Source organism: Myotis myotis, unplaced genomic scaffold (assembly GCF_014108235.1).
Source record: "Myotis myotis isolate mMyoMyo1 unplaced genomic scaffold, mMyoMyo1.p scaffold_m19_p_2, whole genome shotgun sequence".
NCBI lineage: Eukaryota > Metazoa > Chordata > Mammalia > Chiroptera > Vespertilionidae > Myotis > Myotis myotis.
In genome coordinates this window covers 12,942,057-12,962,111 of record NW_023416324.1, presented here as the reverse complement: position 1 = coordinate 12,962,111, position 20,055 = coordinate 12,942,057, and the positions used below count along the sequence as shown (strand labels likewise).

The 20,055-nt window shown below is 47.8% G+C and overlaps 2 long non-coding RNA genes across 3 annotated transcripts in view; one reads left to right on the top strand and one right to left on the bottom strand.

Moving 5' to 3' along the window:
• The window catches only part of LOC118676818, a 28,071-nt gene extending 8,171 nt beyond the window's left edge, over window positions 1-19,900 (bottom strand). The window contains exons 1-4 of one of the 2 annotated variants that reach the window (XR_004974225.1): window positions 19,620-19,900; window positions 13,612-13,755; window positions 4,783-5,188; window positions 1,177-1,316 (exon numbers count right to left, since the gene is read on the bottom strand). This is a non-coding gene — a long non-coding RNA (uncharacterized LOC118676818). The remainder of the gene's footprint in view (window positions 1-1,176; window positions 1,317-4,782; window positions 5,189-13,611; window positions 13,756-19,619) is intronic. The other variant, XR_004974226.1, reaches the window with a different exon arrangement.
• Window positions 5,103-14,532, top strand: LOC118676819. The gene is made up of 4 exons (XR_004974227.1): window positions 5,103-5,215; window positions 12,357-12,507; window positions 13,683-13,728; window positions 14,422-14,532. It is a non-coding gene; the product is annotated as an uncharacterized LOC118676819 (long non-coding RNA).
• Window positions 19,901-20,055: the final 155 nt, after the last annotated feature.

Here is a 20,055-nt window from a genome sequence, read left to right as displayed (position 1 = left end):
CCCTGAGCCTCAGTTTCCCCATCTACAGTAGGGGGATAATACCACCTCCTGAGTTTGTTCTCATGATTGGCGGAGAGGATGCGGCCAGATCTCCTGGCAGTGAGCATGGCACAGTAACTGCCAGCTGTTATTCCTATTAGGAGGCGTGAATGCTTCAGTTCCAACACGTTAATTTGGGGGCCGAAACGTCTTCCATGGGAGCAGATGCCCTGTGGCTCTAAACACCATCTGCGGGCTAAAAGCTCTGCAGGGTGCAGCGAGCATTACATTAAACCAGGAGATTCATGTATGCAAAGCGCTCTGTCCGAGGCCTAGCACGGAGCAGGTGGTGCTCCAGGAATGAGAGCTCTCCCTGATGTTTATAATGCAACCAGCTTTTTTATGCGGACATCAAACAGCTGCAAATAACCATGATTTGCAGAGGAATTTTTTTTTTTCTTCAGAAATTCATCTCATGCTCTCTATCAAGAGACCTTCATCTGGTATGAGCACTTTATCTCTATTTACAAACCTCATCAGGTTCTGTCCTGTAGTTTAAAGAAAGTTACTTGTTGGCACTCGTGATTTTGTTGTAACTGGAAAAGGGATGTGATTGCCTTAGGGCCAAAGATCCAGTGTGAGGTTGTCACGGAAACAACTTAATGTAAATTTTTTTTTTAAATATATATTTTATTGATTTTTCATAGAGAGGAAGGGAGAGAGATAGAGAGAGTTAGAAACATCGATGAGAGAGAAACATCGATCAGCTGCCTCCTGCACATCCCCCACGGGGATGTGCCTGCAACCCAGGTACATGCCCTTGACCGGAATCGAACCCGGGACCTCTCAGTCCGCAGGCTGACGCTCTATCCACTGAGCCAAACCGGTTTCGGCAACTTAATGTAAATTTTATTTTCCAGTATGCCCAGCTGTTATTGGTCAGGAGGGAAGGGGGAAAGCTAGAAGCGATTTTCTCCAAAAAGGAAGAGAAACACATTACTAGGGAAAGGCTGACAGATGAAGAGAAATCATTTTTCTGCTCAGGGAAAAGATAGTACAAAGGGTCATGATTCTGATGAGGTAGAGAATGCATGACTTAGAGCTTTCTTTTTGTTTTTCCTTCTGTCTATGGATGGAGATTGGGGTTGGGGGGGTGGGGAGTTAGGAGGAAAGAAAGAAAGGAAAACAGCTAATTACCAGTAGCACTCCCATCTAAACGTATATAGTCTTCATGGCTGTGAGGACATCACTGGCCTGTAAGCAAATCCACGTGTAAGGGCGTTCGTTGTTAAGGTGTTTTCATGCTCCACAGAGATGTTTAGATATGCATCCTAGGACTTAAAGAGATGAAGAGTGAGTTACAAATACTTTCTATTCTATCCATAGCCCTAAGTCAAGGTTAAGCTCAGCAGTAATAAATAATAGTTACGAATAGGTGATATCTGGCTGCTTATATGAAACTAATTTTGCAATAATTGCATATGTTTTAATAGAATATATTATTATATAGAACATAACATTCTTCTAGTGTGTCATCGGTCTTTCTAAAAAAACAAGGTTTCTCTATTCACTAACACACCTCTGCTAAGCTTTTGAGTCAGCAGCTGAGTCACCAGCCAGTTGACAAATGTTTAAGTGTCTAATGTTTGCCGGGCCCTGTGCTAGGCCTGCGGGCACAGTCAGAGTTCCTTCCCTCATGGATTTTATAATCTAGGAAGGGATTCAAACAGTCAGTGAAAATTACATAATTGTATTATAGGTCTGGGAAGTATTAGAAAGGACAAGTCCAGCAAAATGAAAGGATGAGCTTCAAATCAAGTACGAGAATGTCACTTGCTCAGAACATGAGTCCCAGAACTCCAATTCACATGCTTCCTGAATTCAGCAACTTAAAAAACAATTTTTTTTATTTTTTTATTTATTTTTTTTTTAGTATCCATTATGTGAAAGGTATAAAATAGACACGATCCTTGCCCTCAACAAGCTTGCACTCAAAGTAGGGAGACCGGTATGCATGAATGACGTATTGTAGTTCTGTTATTAGCTAACAGTCATTGAGGCCTCCTTATGGACTAAGCACTGGCATGTATTATCTCATTTAAACCTCACAACAACCTCATCATGTCAACCTCATCATTAACCCCATTTTTTTCATGGGGAAACATGAGTCATAAGTTGGTGAAATAACTTGGTCAAGGTTGCACAACTTGGAGTGGGGATTTGAACCCAGGCAGTGAGGTTCCAGAACCAACTACCAGGCCACTGTTTGCTGCCAATCAGGCCGTGTGAGCAGCTATTTGAACCTGTTTTGGACAGAGGCAGGAATTTGGAAATGGCATACTCTGGAAGTAGTGGGAACGGCCAGAATTCAGAACAGAAATCCCCAAGATGCAGAGTTGTAAAAAGAACCCTTTCCATTCCTCAGGGTTGGGGTTCATCTAGTCCCACCGCCTCCTTTGTCAGTTGAGCCACCTTTGGGGCCTGCTGTGAGGATGCTGAAGAGCTGAGAGTATTTAACAAGCCCAAAATGCTGGAGGCGAGCAGGCCTGTGGGACGCCCAGGTCAGCTGGGCACGTGCCAGGCCTGTTGGCAGGGCTGCAAGAAGAGAGCAGCCACCAAGCACATGTGGCCCTCGGAAATGGTCCCAGAAAAGGAGACCCCAGGAAAAGGGCATGGAGCTGACAAGCCTGGATTGGGACCTTGAGGCTTGCGGTTGTCAGTGACCCCTGAGTGACCCCAGGTACCACCCTGGGCCCCGGCTTCTTCTTCTGGCTATTCTCACTGCTCCACAACGTGATGTTTCCAAATTCCTGACCAATAGTCTAGCGTGAGGAAATAGAAACGAGGGGTGTGACCTGCTCAGTCACACGGCCAAGGAGTGAGGAGCCTGGATGCCAACCCAGGCTCTCCTCCCACCTGTCAGGTCCTTCCCACGCTCAAAGGCCCGGGCCCCTGCACTGAGTCAGAGCCCCAGAACAAGGAACCAGTTTGCCCTCTGATGGCTTCCCTAAACCAGTCCCATCACAGACCACCTTCTCCCTGCCCGCTCCAGGCTACCCAGAGAGCTCCCTGAGGGCCAGATGAAGCACCATCCCATCACCCAGCCCGACCCTCCACTCGGCAGAATGGGTCTGCGATTGATGGATGCAACTATTTCCCTGAAAAGCAATTAAAACCAAGTGGGCATTTGCAGCTTCGGCTGTTGGGGTGGCAAGTGCTGCCTCAGTTACTTCTGAAATAATTAGTGGCTGTGCCTGTCTAATCTCAGTTGAGGTGTGAAGAGCAGGAAAAAGAGGGTCACTGCCTCTGCCCCTTGAGGGACTTGGAGGGTTATTTTTATAAACTGGGCCTCAGAGCCTTTGCCAAGACGGCCCCTCCTTTCCTGCTGTGCGGCCTCAAGATGGCAGACGGTCTGCCTGGGTCTCACTGAACCGGCCAGACATGTCCTCCCCCGAACAGACAACTCTAGACACGTTTTTCCTCACACTCAGGCTCACACGTTCTCACACAACAGCACTGTGCAAGGCCCGTGCTCGGCCCCCGCCCAGCCACACCCATGAGGGCGCACCAGGGGACACAGTACAGACAGAGCCAGAGGCAAGCTGGCACCCACTGTGCCCAAGGCCAGAGATCAGATGTCACATCTACCGTGTGCCAGGCTCCCCAACAGCGTCACTTCCTCTCACAACACCTTCATGGACAGAGGCTTTACCACTCTCACCCCATTTGCCAGATGGAAACACCGAGGCTTAGAGAGAATAGGTCACCAGTCCCATAGATAGTTTATGGCAAAGTCCGTGGGACCCTGGAGCTCTTAACCAGTAAATTAGTCCAGGAGAGCCAGCAGGCCAGTGGAAATCACGCCGGCTAGAAATTCCACTGGGAGTAACCACTGAGATGCAGGCCAGGTCTTCACACTATATGTGAGAGCAGAGTGTCACAGGGATGTATGTCACTGGGGAACAAAGCCACCAGCTATCGACTCCTCCAAAAATAATGAAAATGTGGCTCTCAGGGGCTCAAGCAGCTGTCTAGGGCCATCCACCAGGCAGCCCTGGGCAGCGGGGACAGCCTCTGCCCAGCAGCCTCCTTGAGGGCAGAGGCTGGCACTGGGTCCCAGGGGTCACTGCTCCTTCCCCTGCTTGTGGCTCCCCTGCTCTGTTTCCTGACAGGTGACCCCAAAATCCCGTTAACATACGGGAGCGTCTGCATGTTTCTCTTGTGTTGAGCAAAGGAGGTACTTGGGAGGCCCAGCCTTTTGGGTTAAACACCAGAGGACAAAGAAAGCAGTGTCCGTCCGCCACTGTGGCTCAGGACGCCCAGAGAAGTAATAAGTGATATATCTACATGGTCTGAGACACCAAGAGTCTGCATGGAAATCTCCCAGACCAGAGTCCTCAGCTCCAAATTAACTAAGCATGTGACAGAACAAACAAAAACCCTCCAACGAGGGCAGTTTATTTATTTTTAATTAGAAAATGTGTGCATGGTCATCTGTAAAGAAAATTTTCCTTTTTTATGCGTAAATGAATACATGCACATGTATGTCTCTATAGTATTAGAGCTTTTATTTCTTCTGCTTTCTTTCTGTACAAAAAAAAATATTCTTTATTATTCTGGAACATACTTTTTTCATTTTGTGCATACCTTTCCAATATATTTGGATGTGTCTATTCTTTTCATAAATCTAAAGGGGTTTTTTTTGGGGGGGAGGAGGAGTGGTTAGTTCTTTTTATTTTACTTTATTTTTTCCATCACCATTTATTCCCTCTATGCCTCAAGTTTAATAAGTAATACACTCACATGGTTCAGCATTCCAAGCGTATTCAAAGATGAGCGTGCCTCCCACCCTTCTCCTCCAGGGCTGGCTCCCCAGAAGCGATCAGCAGTTCCTTCCTTGTGCATCCTTCCAGGGCTGTGGTGAGCAGGGCTGAGCAAATGTGAGCAGACCTCGTCCCTCCTGTGCCTTGCTTGTCTTCCACTTAATACCATGTCGAAGGTCATTCACATCCATATGCAACATTTTATTCTCTTTAGTCATTAATAATATTCTATGCTGGGTGTGTAGACCGCCTTCCCTTCTTCCACCGATGGACCTTCCTCTTGCTTCCCCAGTCTCTGGCTTCTTGCTGTTCCAACGAGCACGTCGGTGAGTCTCCTGTACACCTGCCGCTGTGTCCTCAAGCTTTCCTTCCCATCCGACAGACCCCTGGAAGTGGAATGGGTGGGTCAAAAGGTATGCCTGCTTCACATGTTCATAGACAGGGCCAGGTTATTTTCCTGTGGGTTGTAGCAGTTTGTGGCTCACCAGCACGTCCTCACATTTTAGTTAGTCTAACGTTTGCCAATCCGCTGAGAGAAAAAGAGCATGTCCTGGTTCTAATGTGCACGGCCCTGGCTTCTCTGTGAGGTCGAACATCTTTTCAAAAGTGTTTTGGCCACTAGCAGTCTGTTTCTATGAGTTTGTCTGTCTCCTTAGCCCACTTTTCTTGGTCTTATTCTTGTTTACTTCTTAGGACCGTTTTTGGTTTTTTTTGTATTGTTTTAGGTGGAAATATTTTCCCCTAATTTGTTATTTTGACTTTGTTTAGAGTGTCATGGGCCAGAGCGAGAAACATGTATTTTTTGTGTGTGCAGTCCAATCTGTCAAGCATGATAATTATTTTAAGGAAGGGAAATTTATTTTAGTTTAAAAGAGAGACATTTTTAATTTAGGGAGTGTAATTTCCATGAGAATGCTGATTTTGCTTGCTTGCCAGATGCTTTGCTATTCCAAGGAATGCAAGAGAGAAAATAACAGAAGTCAATCGATACATCGAAGCTTTGAACACTGCTTTGTTTCAAAGGACTCCCCAGCTCTAAGTGATGGTGACAATGATGATGATGATGAAACTGGGAATGTGGGTAGCAGGTGAGATAGTCACCTGAAGTTACTGGTGGTTGTTTTATTACACTTATTGGGAGGCCTATTTGAGAATTAAGCTGATATAGTAAAAAATACAGCCTGGATTCAGCTAAACCTGAAGCAGTGCTCTCTTAGGCTTTTTCAGTTATGTGACCAATAAGTACCCTCCACCTTTTTATTGCTTAGCTCAAAAGTCTTGACTAACAGTATGCTCACTAAGTATAAATTGAAAGAATAAATGCATTCTCAATATTTGCTACACTCTTTGGCATACAGTAGGTCTTAATCAATCTGTATCTAATGAAGTCCTCCAAGTAAGAGACAAGAAACCTTGTCTGTTTGGAAATAGACAGGACTAAGATAAAAAGTCTGAGATCTTATAAAAAATTGGGGGCTCACATTTTCATATATTCAAGCCACTCATGGAAGCCACCAAGAACCAGAAAGGACCCTTGGCCAGTGTGGCTCAGTTGATTATCATCCCATGTACCAGAAGGCTGCCGGTTCTATTCTTAGTCAGGGCACATGACCAGGTTTGATTCCCGGTCCAGGTGCAGGCAACCAATCAATGTTCCTTTTTCTCTCTCTCCCTCTCCCTTCCTCTCTCTCTAAAAACAATAAAAACATATTTTTAAAAAAGAAGAAGAACCAGAAAGGACCCGCCCTCTGTCAGTATCATACATCTCTAGGTGGTCCTGTTCCCTTGTTCCCTGGAATGGGTCATCCAAACAAAAGGCTTTCCCCCTAGGTGTACAAATGGAGTTGGAGCCCATCACACTCGGGGTCAAACATTTGGTCTTCAATGAAACAATCCGCAGATAGGTGATCAAAGCACTACTATATCTGATTTCCAGCACAACTCAATCTAGGGACGATAGTTACAGTCTAGGCAGGGGATGTTAACCTGGGTCCATGGACCCCAAGAGTTCCATGGACAGAATTTAGTCAGGTTATGGACTTAGAGAAAAATGACATCTGTTTTCACTATCTTCTATCTGAACATTAGTATCACTTCAGTTACGAATGCAGGCAATAAACCAAATACTATTAGCAAATCCTGTGGCTTTGGCTCCAATAAAAGTCATAGATATTTTGGTATCATATTATGATTATTGCTGATATCTTAAAATATTATTTATGATCATCACAACTTTGAAATTAGTCCAGATACCAAAACTTGTGATTTGATGTGCTAATAAACACTGTTATTATAATATTACTAGAAGAGGTCCAGTGCACGAAATTCATGCACAGGTAAGGTTCCTAGGCCTAGCCGGTGTTCAGGACTAATCTGCAGGGCGACTGGCGGGGCGATCAGGGGGCCCCCCGCTGGCACCTGCCTTGGCTGGCCTGGGGCCTGTGGGCTGGGGGAAGCTCCTGTGTTGAGCGTCTGCCCCCTGGTCGATTTGCATGTTAGGCTTTTATTATATAGGATGGATTAAAAATATATATTTTTTGACAACTGTATTTCATTATAATTCATTTCCTTTATAATCCTCTGTAGTTTATGCATTTATTTATTTTTAAATATTTTTATTGGTTTTTAGAGAAAGAGAAAGAGAAAGGGAGAGGGAGAAATAGAAACACATCGATTAGCTGCCTCCTGCATGTCCCGCAACCCAGGCATGTGCTCTGATGGGGAATTGAACCGGTGACTTCTTGGTGCATGGGTGGATACTCAATCACTGAGTCAAACCCGCCAGGCATATTTTATGCATTTAAAAACATGTTCTGCCCAGCTGGTGTGGCTCAGTTGTTGAGCGTCGACCTATGAATTAAGAGGGACGGTTCAGTTACCAGTCAGAGTATATGCCAGATTGTAGGCTCAGTCCCCAGTGTGGGGCATGCAGGAGGCAGCCGATCAGTGATTCTCTCTCGTCATTGATGTTTCTATCTCTCTATCCTTCTCCCTTTCTCTCTGAAATATATCTATATAATAAAAGCCTAAGTGACTGTTACGGCAGAACGACCAGAATGACCGGTTGCTATGATGAGCACTGACTACCAGGGGACAGACACTCAATGCAGGAGCTGCCCCCTGGTGGTCAGTTCACTCCCACAGGGGAAGTGCCAATCAGCCAGAAGCTGGGCTCATGGCTGGTGAGCGCAGCAGAGTAGCGGGAGCCTCTCCCATCTCTGCTGCAGGTGGGCGGTAAGGAGCAAGGGGTCTGGACTGTGAGAGCCCCGGACTGCAAGAGGGATGTCTGACTGCCAGGGGTTGGGCCTAAGTCAGCAGGCTGACATCCCCTAAGGGGTCCTGGACTGCGAGAGGGCACAGGCCAGGCTGAGGGACCTCCCCCTCCCCCCAAGTGCATAAATTTTGTGCACCGGGCCACTAGTATATATATAAAAGCTGGACATAGCTCAGCACATGCCCAAGTCTTCCTCTCTTTGCCTGAGAACTACCTTCATCCTCAACCCATAACGGTCCAAGGCACGCTATTCTGAGTGATGAGCAGGTGTTTGGGAATTTCTCCCTGACTCAGCTTTTCTTCTCAGGATAAGCTCTGGAGGCAGCCTGGTGCTGTCACTGTGCATAAAGCACTAGATGGTCAGAGCCAGAGCATCCTCTAGACCTTATGCTATAAATGGAGAAACTGAGTCCCACAGGTTGTGCGGATTTCCTTCAGGGACACGGATTAGTTGCTGTCCTTTCTAGAATTTGTTTCATCTCTTCTCTGCATCCTTCCTACCTGAGCAGGAGAATGAAGGGTCCACCCTAGGCATTTCAGGGCAAATGGCAGTGAGAAGTAACATAAGAGCCAACTCTCCAGCACTTAATCCTGCCTGGCCTCATGTGAAGAGCTGTATACGCAACACCTCACTCCTCCCCACTCCAATCGAAGGAGGTACTACTATTCCTCTTACATTAGAGAAAGCCCCAGTCAGGGCCACAGACCTCGTCCAAAGTCACATGGCTAATAAGTGGCAGGGCCAGGGTTTGAATCCAGACAAGCCTGTGTGCTCGCTCCGCAATGCCATCCCAGAACCCCTTCTGCTTCTCACGTTTATCAAGGTCCAATGACTCCGTGACTTTATGGTCTTGCTCTTGCATGGGGTCAGCATTGCCCCAGTTGGAGACCCCCACTCCCGCAGCCTCTCCCTAGTACCTCACTGTGGCCTCACCCCCCAGGCCTCACTGCCCATTGTCCAGAGTTCATGCCAGTTGCTGCTCCAACTGGAACCCAGGTCCAAGAGGCGCCCTGGCGCACCACTCTCGCTCTATCTCTAGATGACAGGGCTGCATGGACCTGCTAATTGTGTTTGTATTTGGCCTGATTTATATTTGTGCTTAGCATGCATCCACACCCCCCGCCAGGAAAGCAGATGGGCACTTGTGCCTTCCAAAGACACATAATTAAGGCAATTTAGCATCTTCCTCAAAGGATGCTCTTCCTCCTCCTCCAGGAGGGAGGAAATGTCTTTGGAGCTCTTCAGAATGTTTGAGATTTAATTCTACTTTGCTCACAGCTGGTCCAATCTGGGGAGGACTAAGGAGGAAGAAAGAGGAAACATTTTTTTTGCCTAGGGCCTGGGGCAGGAGGGGAGGAGGCACAGGGCATGGGGGAGAGGGAACTTTGGACTTTGCCAAGGTCTCTTTTCCTTCCAGAGCCTTCAGTGACTACATTTGTTCTGATAAAAGTATCAAAATAAAACAACAGCCCTGGCCGGTTTGGCTCAGTGGATAGAGCGTTGGCCTGTGGACTGAAGGGTCCAGGGTTCGATTCCAATCAGGGGCACATGCCCGGGTTTCGGGCTTGACCCCCGGTGGGAGGTGTGCAAGAGGCAGCTGATCAATGATTCTCTCTCATCATTGATGTTTCTCTCTCTCTCCCTCTCCCTTCCTCTCTCTGAAATCAATAAAAATATATTTACAATAAATAAATAAATAAATAAATAAATAAATAAATAAATAAAACGACTCAGCAATAGTTTTGAGGAGCCTTACAGATTCAGAATCCCTGGAGATGTTTAGCAAATTTTTTTTTTCATCATAATGAGTAATTTATTCATTCAATCCACAAATATTTATTGAACACCTATCATGAGACTCTGAGTTTAACATGGTGTCTAATACTTGCTTAGCAAATTTCACAGTGGATCCTGACTCAAGCCAGGTTGTTAAACCTTTGGTTTCGAAGTATTCTTTGAAAATGTATTTATTTATTTAGTGTTTGTAGAATTTTAGAGCCAGAAGTTATCTTAGAAACTTCTCTTATACAGCATAAAGTTTGCTGATGTAAAGTAACTTGCTCAAAAGGTTCATACCTCATTTTTCTCTTTCTTTATATATAATTACATAACTTATGTGCTTGTAAAAAATGCCAACAATATCTTATATGTAAGAGAGTAAGAGGTGAAAGTGCCTTGCTCTTGCCCCATCCTCCTTCCCCCCACCCCCCACCCCCCAAGCTGACCACTGTTAGAAGCTGGGTGTAATTCTTCCCAGGTGTCTAGCATTCATGTGCATTTTACAGCTGTATATATACACAGATGTAGCTTTGGGTACATGGCTGGGATCACATCTGGTTCTATAACTTGCTTTTTTTCATCCAGAGAGCTTATCATATCAATAGAGATCTACCAAGGTTTTTAAAAAAATGGCTTCATGGTAGATCATACTGTAGATATAATATCATTTATTTCACCAAAAGGAATAAAAAATGCATCTAGGCCATCTTCATTTTTTTCCACTATGATAAACATACATCTGTGTGCATGTGGAAGGGTATTTCTGTAAGATGATACTCAGCAGTGGAATTGTCAAGAGCATGCTTACTTAAACTTCTGATAGTTGCTGCCAAGCTGTTCTCCAAATTAGACTGTCCCAATATGCACTGCTCCCGGTAGTGAATGCGGGTCCTACTTCCCCACACCCTAGTCCATGCTGGGTATTACCAACCTTTTTCATTTACTTTTTAAACTTTATTTATTGATTTGAGAGAGAGGAAGGGAGACAGACAGACAGACATTGGTGTGTTCTTCCACTTATTTATGCACTTATTGGTTGATCTTTGTATATGCCCTGACCGGGATCGAACCCAAAACCTTGGTGTATAGGGATGACACGCAAACCAACTGAGCTACAAGGCCAGAACTATTACCAACCTTTTAAAATTTCTCCAGTCTGATAGGTGAAAATCAGCTCTAATTTCTCAAAACTGTCTTTCAATTTCCATGTATTTCTACATGGAATTTGGAGGTTATGTTTGGAAGGGAACCCTTGAGACTTTAAAAGGAAGCTTAGGAATCTCAAATGTGACTGTCAATTGATTCTCCACACCAGAAAGTTCCCTGGAATGTCAGCAACTGTCAAACTGCCGTGTCTTTGGAGAGATGAGAGCTGCTCTTTCCATAGTACCTACAGGTTAAATTTGGAAGTGGCGTTCGGCATTCATGTGTTAGTATCATTTTTTTCCAAGCCCCTTTTTAGGATTAAACCCTGCCTTTCAGCTTAGTTGGGTCCCAGTGAGAGTGGTGTGATGGGCTATAAAATCATAAAACTGGTAGACTTCTGCCCTATTTCTCTCTGCTCCATTCGACATTGAGAAAGAACCCACTACTTGCCAGGTTTCTCTCTGTAACTAGAGTAACACATAGCAGCAGCACCCTCGGGAACAAGGGGCTCATGAGTTTTAGGGAGACAAGGTGGGGAAAAGGCCGGAAGCAACTCTGTGGAGCCATCCCTGGGCCGGGAACACTACTGGCTACTCTTCTCTTGTCTCTTTTCATCTCGGTTCTGGGGTAGCAGTCCCTCACTTCCTATTTGCACTTTTCATAGTGCTTCCCTGTGAATCATGATCTTGTTGTTTCCCGCCATCCTGTGAGAGTAGATGGTCTGAGTCCTATTTTTTTTTAAATATATACTTTTATTGATTTCAGAGAGGAAGGGAGAGGGAGAGAGAGAGATGGAAACATCAACAATGAGAATCACTGACTGGCTGCCTCCTGCATGCCCCCTACAGGGGATCGAGCTCGCAACCCAGGCATATGCCCCTGACCGGAATCGAACCCAGGACCCTTCAGTCCACAGACCAACACGCTATCCACTGAGCCAAACAGGCCAGGGCTATTTTATAGTTGGACAAATAGTCACGGGCTGTGGCATGGACCCCAGAGAGAACATGGAATCCTAGTTCTCTCAAGTTTATTAGCTCTGAGGCCTTGGGCAAGTTACTGCCCTCTCTGTGCCGTCTCTGCATCTGTAACATGGGGCAAATAAAGACCTCAAGGGCTGGTTGGGAGCTCTTTATGGAAAGTGCTCCTCAAGGCAGGGCCTGGCACGCAGGAAGCTGTTAGCAGGGCCTCTTGTTTTCACCCAGCTTCCCAGATTGACCTGGGAGTTATTTTCATTCTCTGAGCCTCAGATTTGCTCATCCATAAAATGGGATGACAACCCCCTCCTCGAAGATTAATTATGTAAGTGCTGTGCCCGGTGCCTTGTCACCCACTGGCCCCATCTGTTTCTCAGGCCTCAGCCTTTCTCATTGTCTGCCGTGCTCAGAGGCGTGCTATCCCGGAACGCTCTGCTCCCAACCACCAGGATGGAATCACAAGACTGCGGAGGGCGCAAGTTAACTGAGGATACTCTGTCTGAGGCTGGCATCGGTCCTATGAGAACAGTGAGTTTCTCAGAAATACTCCTATTTTTCTTCCTCCCTCTTCCCCACAGCCACTACCTGGAGTCAGGCCCTACACTTCTTCTTTTTTATTTATTAAATATATTTTTATTGATTTCAGAGAGGAAGGGAGAGGGAGAGCGAGATAGAAACATCAATGATGAGAGAGAATCATTGATTGGCTGCCTCCTGCAGGCCCCACACTGGGAATCCAGCCTGCAACCCAGGCATGTGCTCTGACTTGGAATCGAACCAGGGACCTCCTGGCTCATAGCTCGATGCTCAACCTCTGAGCCACACTGGCTGGGCAGGTCCTACAGTTCTTGCAACAGCCTCTTGCCTGGTCTTCCCCATGGCAGACCCTCATCTTCATCCATCCTACACCCTAGTTCTGGAGTTTTTTCCACTCCACATACTGAAGGTGGAGTAAACCTTTCAATTCAACTGTTGTCTGTTCAAGTACCCGATTTTTATTAGGCACTTACTCTGCACCCAACACCGTGCTAAATATTTTATAGGCATCATTTCATGTACTCGTTGCAATACAGGTAGATACTTTTATTATGCCCATTATACAGATGAGCAGGGAACTAACTTATCTAAGGTCACATAGCCGGTAAGTAGAGGAGTGAGATGTAAACACTAAAATCCTCACCACAACCCTGCAAGGTTTTATATTATTTTACTCACTCAAGAACTACCTACTGTGTATCTAGCATGTGCAGGCATAACTCTAGGTCTGGGGACAGGGTGGCAAACAGAATAGACAATAGTGGAGCAAATGGACGGTAAACAGAACCCTAAATAATAAAAGCATAGTATGCAAATTGTTCCCTCAACTGGAGTTCTTCCAGGAGTTTGAACAGGGAACCAACAGCCGGGACCCTACCAGTGCATGAATTTTGTGCACTGGGCCTCTAATAAAAATATAACATCAGTAAAGTGCTAAGAAAAATATACCACAGCAGGGTGAGGAGATAGAGCATGTTAGAGAGGGGGGTTCCGGGAGGGACCCCTTGAGAACGAGACAGCAGAGAGGAAAACAGAATGAAATAAGGGAGAGAGGAAACAGAGGTTCCAAGAGGTGATGGGTCTGGCTGAGGTCACCTGGCAAGAACGAACAGCCAGGTGAATGGGAACTCAAACCCGGGTCCACATTTCTTCTCTGTTTCTTGCAGCCTCAGTTCCTCCTGAGAGATTCCTGAGACTTCCAGGAGCTGAGGGGTGAGTTAGAGGCTTCCTCCTGGCCACCTGGGGGCAGAAACATCAAAGTCCTTCTCAAATGGCTTTGTCATGAGTTAAACCAAGATACCAGGCCATCATCTCCTCCGGGGCATGTGCCTCCACTCACAAAACATTTCAGCCTTTTTGGTTGAAATGACTGGTTAGAGTGGACTAAGTCGAATATTGCCTTTAAAAAAAAAAAAAAAAGAACAGAACTGATGATTGGATTTTGCTAAGATGACTAAGCTGGCCCCATCCCCAGTCCATGTCAGTCCTGCGGGAAGTCAGAAGTCAAGGAAAATGTGTCCTCTTGGCAAATGACTGACCCTCCAGCCCAGCCCCAGAAGTCTCAGAGAGCAGAGAAGTAGGAAGCCATGTCAAATCACAAATCACAAAGATTTCTCTCCATGACAAATCCTGGGAATCTGGTGGTGATGTGAGGGGTGGGAGGGGGTGTTTCAAATTTCACAAACATTTAACGATTGGCCAGGCCCAGGGGTAGGTATTTCCATGTCGTGTTTCATTTCATTCTCATTAATAACCCAGTGAAGTAGGCACTAACATCCCCATTTTACAGATGAGGAAACTGTGGCTCAGAGAAATGCCATCCAGCCCAAGTGAGCAGCAGACCTGTCTAATTCTCAAGCCCACGCCTTTTTCTCTCTCACGCATTATCTCCCTTCTGTTTTCCAGCTCCCAGCTCAGTCATCTCCCCCACCCACAACTCTGCAAGAAAGATGTTATTATCCTTATTGTATAGGTGGGTCATGTGACTGCATTGGTGGAGTTGTCCCATTTTACAGATGATGTTACTGAGGCAGAGGAAGGTACAGTACTGGAATTTGAACTCAGACCCACTGACTTGCCTCTACACCCCAGCAGCCCCAGGGAAGACAGTTGGAGTGGGATGAGCAGAAACAATTGGGAATATCAAACTCTGCCTGTTGCTTCAGCTGGTTTAAACTTCTTTACATTTGCACCGCAGAATCGAAAACTTTTCCTGCAGGAAAAAATGCTTGTCTTGGGGTCAGACTGAATGTCCTCTGTGAGCTGAACTTCTCTGCTGTAGCTTAAACCCGCCCCAGGCTGATCTGAGTCAAGAGAGGCCCCTTCCTCCTTTCCTGGCGGGCACCAGCCTCCGCCTTGCTGTTCCCTCGGATTTTTATTCCCTGGGCGAAGCAATGGAGCTCTTAATTAAATTCTCTTGTTAGAAGTCAAGCTTGAGGAAAACAAACAGAAAAACCTCTCCTGTGGGACGGGTTTCTTTCCAGCTCGCTGGGAGGCTTGATGCTGGAGATAGTATCCCTGGCCGACCTCGGACATCCATCCCTCACTGCTCGGGGAATTTCCTGTTGGCGCCTTCCTTGGCTCAGTCCCGCCCTGCTGGAGCAGAGGAAACTGTGATGGGAGGTGTGGGGATGTTATCAGAAGTTTCAGTGTGTGGTGTGAGTCTCTGGTTAGTTGTGAGTCTCTGGGCTCCAGTGCAGGGGGCTTGGGGGGAAGGAAGGAGGGGAGACTTCAAAGACCAGGAGTGGGGGTGGCAGGAGGCACTGAGACCATGGTGGGTACTTGTTCCCGAGGACAGCAGACACTTGATCACACCAAAGTGACTCCCATTCTCCCCTAACCACACTCTAATGGACACAAGGAACCATGAGGAGCTGGAAAGAGCACTGGACTTCGAGTCAGGAAGCCCAGGGTCTAGTCCAGATCTATTACTAACTCACTGTTTTAATCGTAAACAGAGCAAACTGTTGTGGGATTACATGTTAAGTGTTATGCTAAGCCCCATGCATAGATGATCTTATTTAATTCTCACAAATCCATCCTTTTTAAAAAATATTACATATATGTAATTGATTTTAGAGAGGAAGGGAGAGGGAGAGAGAGAAACATCAATGATGAGAGAAAATCATTAATTGGCTTCCTCCTGCATGTCCCCTACAGGGGATCGAGCCCACAACCCGGGCACGTGCCCTTGATCAGAATCGAACCCAGGACCCTTCAGGCCAACGCTCTATCCACTGAGCCAAACCATCCTTTTTTTCCCTTCTTCAAAGAAACTGAGTCTCAGAGAGGTTAACTGACCAACCCAAAGTCACACAGCTGGTAAGTGCTATGAAGCTGAGATTCAAACCAAGTAGTCTGAATCCAGAGCCCAAGCCCCTAACCATAGTCTCCAGTTAGTTCCACCTTCTAGGTTTCAGATTCCCCATCTGTAAACAAACAGGATTGGTATACTTGAACTCCAAACAGCCTTCCAGGCCTGACAATCTGTGCTTTATTCAACATTCACTGTATTGCCAGGCCGGGGCTGGGAACACAAAGCTGAGTAAGATCACCTCTGTCCTCAGGTTATACACTCTTTGAGAGAAGAAATCACATTTTAATTACCCTTGCTAGCCTCGCACCGCTTACCACAGGCACTGTGCAAAGAGAAGGTGCTCAAAATATTTGTTGACTAAATGTGTGATTCATGGGGAGGAGCATGGGCTTGGGAGTTAGACATAACTGAGGTCCCATCCTGTTCTGACCCTTGCAAGGGAAAGTCACTTAATTTCTGTGCCTGTTTCTTTCTTCATCGAGTGGCAATGCACAGGGTTGCAGAGAGGATAATGCATGGTAAGCACTTGGCATCGTGCTTGGCACATTAAAAACTGCTCAATAAATCTTAGTTCCTTTCCTTGATGGATACTCCAACCTTCTTTTACCCTTGTCACTGGCTGGTAGGGAACATGCTGAACCCCTCTTTGTTGTCTCCCCGGTTGAAGCTGGGAACTAATTTCTACTGCTGGAGGCAGACAGCAAACCCGCTCTGCCAGGTCCTGCGTGAGGAAGGAAGAAAACAGGTTCCCTGGAAAGCCCTCCCCTGGATTCTGATTCCCATGCAGCCCCTGCTCCTCTGTGGTGCAGATGTCCCCTCTGTCTAGACAGCTCTCCCCAGAAGAAATTGCCAACCACAGACTGTCTGATGACAAAGCGTGCCCCAGACACCAGTCCTCTTACACACAATTCATTCAACCCTGTTCAGAAAAGAACAAGCCAGGCTCCCACCTCCTAAGCAGAGGGGAATCTAGGGGAGCAGGAGTGAATGGGTGGCTTCTTTTTTCATTAATTTATCCGTCCATCCATCCATCCATCTTTGGTTGAATGTCTTCCATGTGGTAGGCATGGGGCATACCTAGATGAATAATACCCCCTTCCCTTCCCAAACTCATAATATTGGGGGAGATGGACACACAAAAATAACTATGAAAGGTGTGGCCATTATACTGACAGGGAACACTCAGGGAGGGCTTACTGTGTGCCAGGCAGAGTGCTATGTATTTTGGATGCATGATTTCATCACCCCATGAAATAAGTACTATTGCTGTTATCATTTTACCCATCAGCCAACTCTCGGAATTTAGATAACTTGTCCAGGGTTGCACAGCTACTGAAAAATCAGGATTCAAATTCAGTCTGATCCTTGCATCAGCACTTGCCATCAGACCTCTAAGGAGGGAATCACCACCTCCATTCAGGAGGAATGGGAGGGGCCCCACGGAGCAGGGGATTTCAGAGCTGGGCCCTGAGGGATGAGTCATGGGAGACCAAAGAGGTATCAAAGATTCTGGAAATGAGTGGGACTCTAACCAACGGAAATGAGGGCCAGGACTTTCTGAATGGAAGGGAAAGCATGAGCCGGGTTTGAGAAGGCAGGGCACACAGCGTGGGAACACACTGGGAAGAGCCTGGAATGCCAGGATAAGGGACTTGGGACCTCTGCAGGAGGGAGTGAGGAGGGAAGTTCCTGCCCTACCAGTCTGGGCAGGGGCTCCCTATGCTTTAGGAGGTCTGCTCTAGTGACGCATGGAGAATGGTTTGGAAGGGGCAGGAAGCTGACCTGGGACTTGCCCCAAGGTTTTTGGATTGTGGTAGCAGGGATGGAGATTGTGACAGAACGGTCGATGATGCCCACGTGGATGTCAGAGTTCAGGGTACCACAGAGTGCAAACTTGCCCTGTCCAATCATGCCACTCGCTTACTCGAAACCCTTCCCTGGCTCCCATAAAGCCCCAGGTCCTTCACTTGGCATTCAAGGCTTCATGAGCTGATCCCTTTCTGCCCCCCCACCCCAACCCCAGCCTCATCTCAACCACTTTCCCCTACACTAGCAACATCTACAGACCAAATTCTCTCGGTAGCCTCTGTGCCTTTGCACATGCTGTTCCTTCTACCAGAGAACTTCTCTGCTCCCCTTCCCTCTGGTTTGCTCAGATGACTCCTACCCCCTTCAAGGCTCAGTGCAGGGGGGGGGGGTGCCCTTGCCCACCTCCCAGGTGGGGCATGCTTTCCTCTGAGCCCCTTAAGCCCCTGCTCCCTCTGTCCCTCCCCCTACATTGGGTTGTACTGAACTGCATGGGGGCTTTTTCTCCTGGACTGTGAGCTTCCTGAGAGTGAGGTCTGGCAGGGTGAGGGCAGAGAGGTTGAAGTGAGCCCTCTCCAGCAGACCCAGCTTTTTGCTTAAACCAACTTTCCAGGGGCATTTACCATCTTGAACTGCTCTTGTTGTTCAATGATGTAAGTTTTGTTAGCCTGTGCTGAGATGCTGCACATCTCTCCGATCCCTTGTTGCTCACCCCCCGTCAGGGCAGCTTCCGGAGCTCTCAGGTCTTTTCCGCGGGGACAGAGGCCCGGCGTGTCTATATTCACTCTGCCATGTGGATTTCCCTACTGCAGGGTCTCAGGCTGGGACCCTGGCGGCAGCTGCAAACGCTTGCGCTGCGTGGCTAGGACCCCCTCCTCCTCTAGGACTGTTCACCTTGGGGTACCAGCAGCAGTACCTATTTTGGGAAATGCCTCCATTTGGCATTGCCTATTTCCTATTTGGGAAGAGAGCCCAGGATCTGAGTAGAGTGAAGAAGGCCGAGAGGGGTGAGGCTGCACATAACTTTTGTCTATTTGCCAGTGATTGATCTGCCTGGGGTTTGCACTAAGACGAAAAGAACCTGTGCATTATTAATGACCATCGATCACAGCCTCCCAAAAAAGAGAGATTGAGAGAGACGAAGGCTCCAGGCCGGTCACCAAGCTGGTAAACCAAGAGGGTGAGGTGTAGAGAGAGGAGGGGAGGGCCAGTGGCTAGGGAATTTGTAGAGCAGGACACTGAGAAGAATGCCAGGAGGGGCTGCAGAGTTCCTGGTGTGCCAGGCGTTACACAGCTGTGTGGGCTGCAGATAAACCAGCGGCAGTGGGTGCTGCTGGCCTCTGCTACACCCAGCTCACCAGACTTCACCAGAGCAATTGCCAGGGACAGAGGGGCACTTCACTATGATAAAGGGGTCAATTCACCAAGGGCTCATAATGGCAAGTGCACTTAACAACACAGCTTCGACATACATGGAGTCCAAATTGGCAGTGAGCCTGTAAGGATAGAGGCCAGCTCCCCGGGAGCCACGTGAAACCCAGACACCAGCCGTGCCCAGCGTGGTGCCTCTTCAGTGGGCACTTCTCATTGTTCCTCTTTGTGCTCTAGCCTCTCAACCCTGGTCCTCTGGAAGCAGGTAAATTCATCCCAGCACCCCCACACCTGCTGGAACCTGGGGGTTGCCTCCCTTGCTTGGAATCTGCTGTTTGAATGAGGGAAGGAGCTGCCCCTCTGACCTCAGCTCCTGCCATTCACGCGGCCCCAGAACCCGCGGGTCACTGTCCCCTCAGGGTCTCTGTGCCTGTCCCTCACGGGAGCTGTACCCCTACATTTCTGCAGGGCCCCTCCATCACCCCCTGTCTTTCTCAGTGAGACCTCCCCTGACCGCCCTGTTCAGTGCCTCCCCTCACTCTCTGTCTGCTCCCCCTGCTTTTTTTCTTCCACACCACTCAGCCCATAAACGTCCCTAAGTTTTGCTTACCGCATTCATTAAGCGCCAGTGGGTCCACTTCTGTTTTGTTCTCTGCTGGGTTCCCAGTGCCTCGAACATGCCCGATGCGCAGTGGGTTGATACCTACCTGTTAACTGACGAAATAAAAAATCCCACTAGGGATGAACACGGGGCAGGGACGGATGGGGGAAGCTAGGCTTTCACCAGGGTCTCCGGCCAGGGCCCACCTCCCACCACCCTCTACTCCGGACCAGGCCACCCGCTCTCCTACAGGTGGGGACTGGGGCGCCCCGGGACTGGGGCGGAGGCCAGGGCGGAGGCGGGGGTTGGAGGTGGGACTCGGAGCTCCCGCAGGACCCGGACTGGGGGGGCCGGGCCGAGCCTGGCTCCCGGCGGGCGGGCGGGGGGCCGAGTGCGGGGGAAGCCTGGCGGGGGAGGCGCTGGGGGAGGGAGCGGGGAGGCGCGG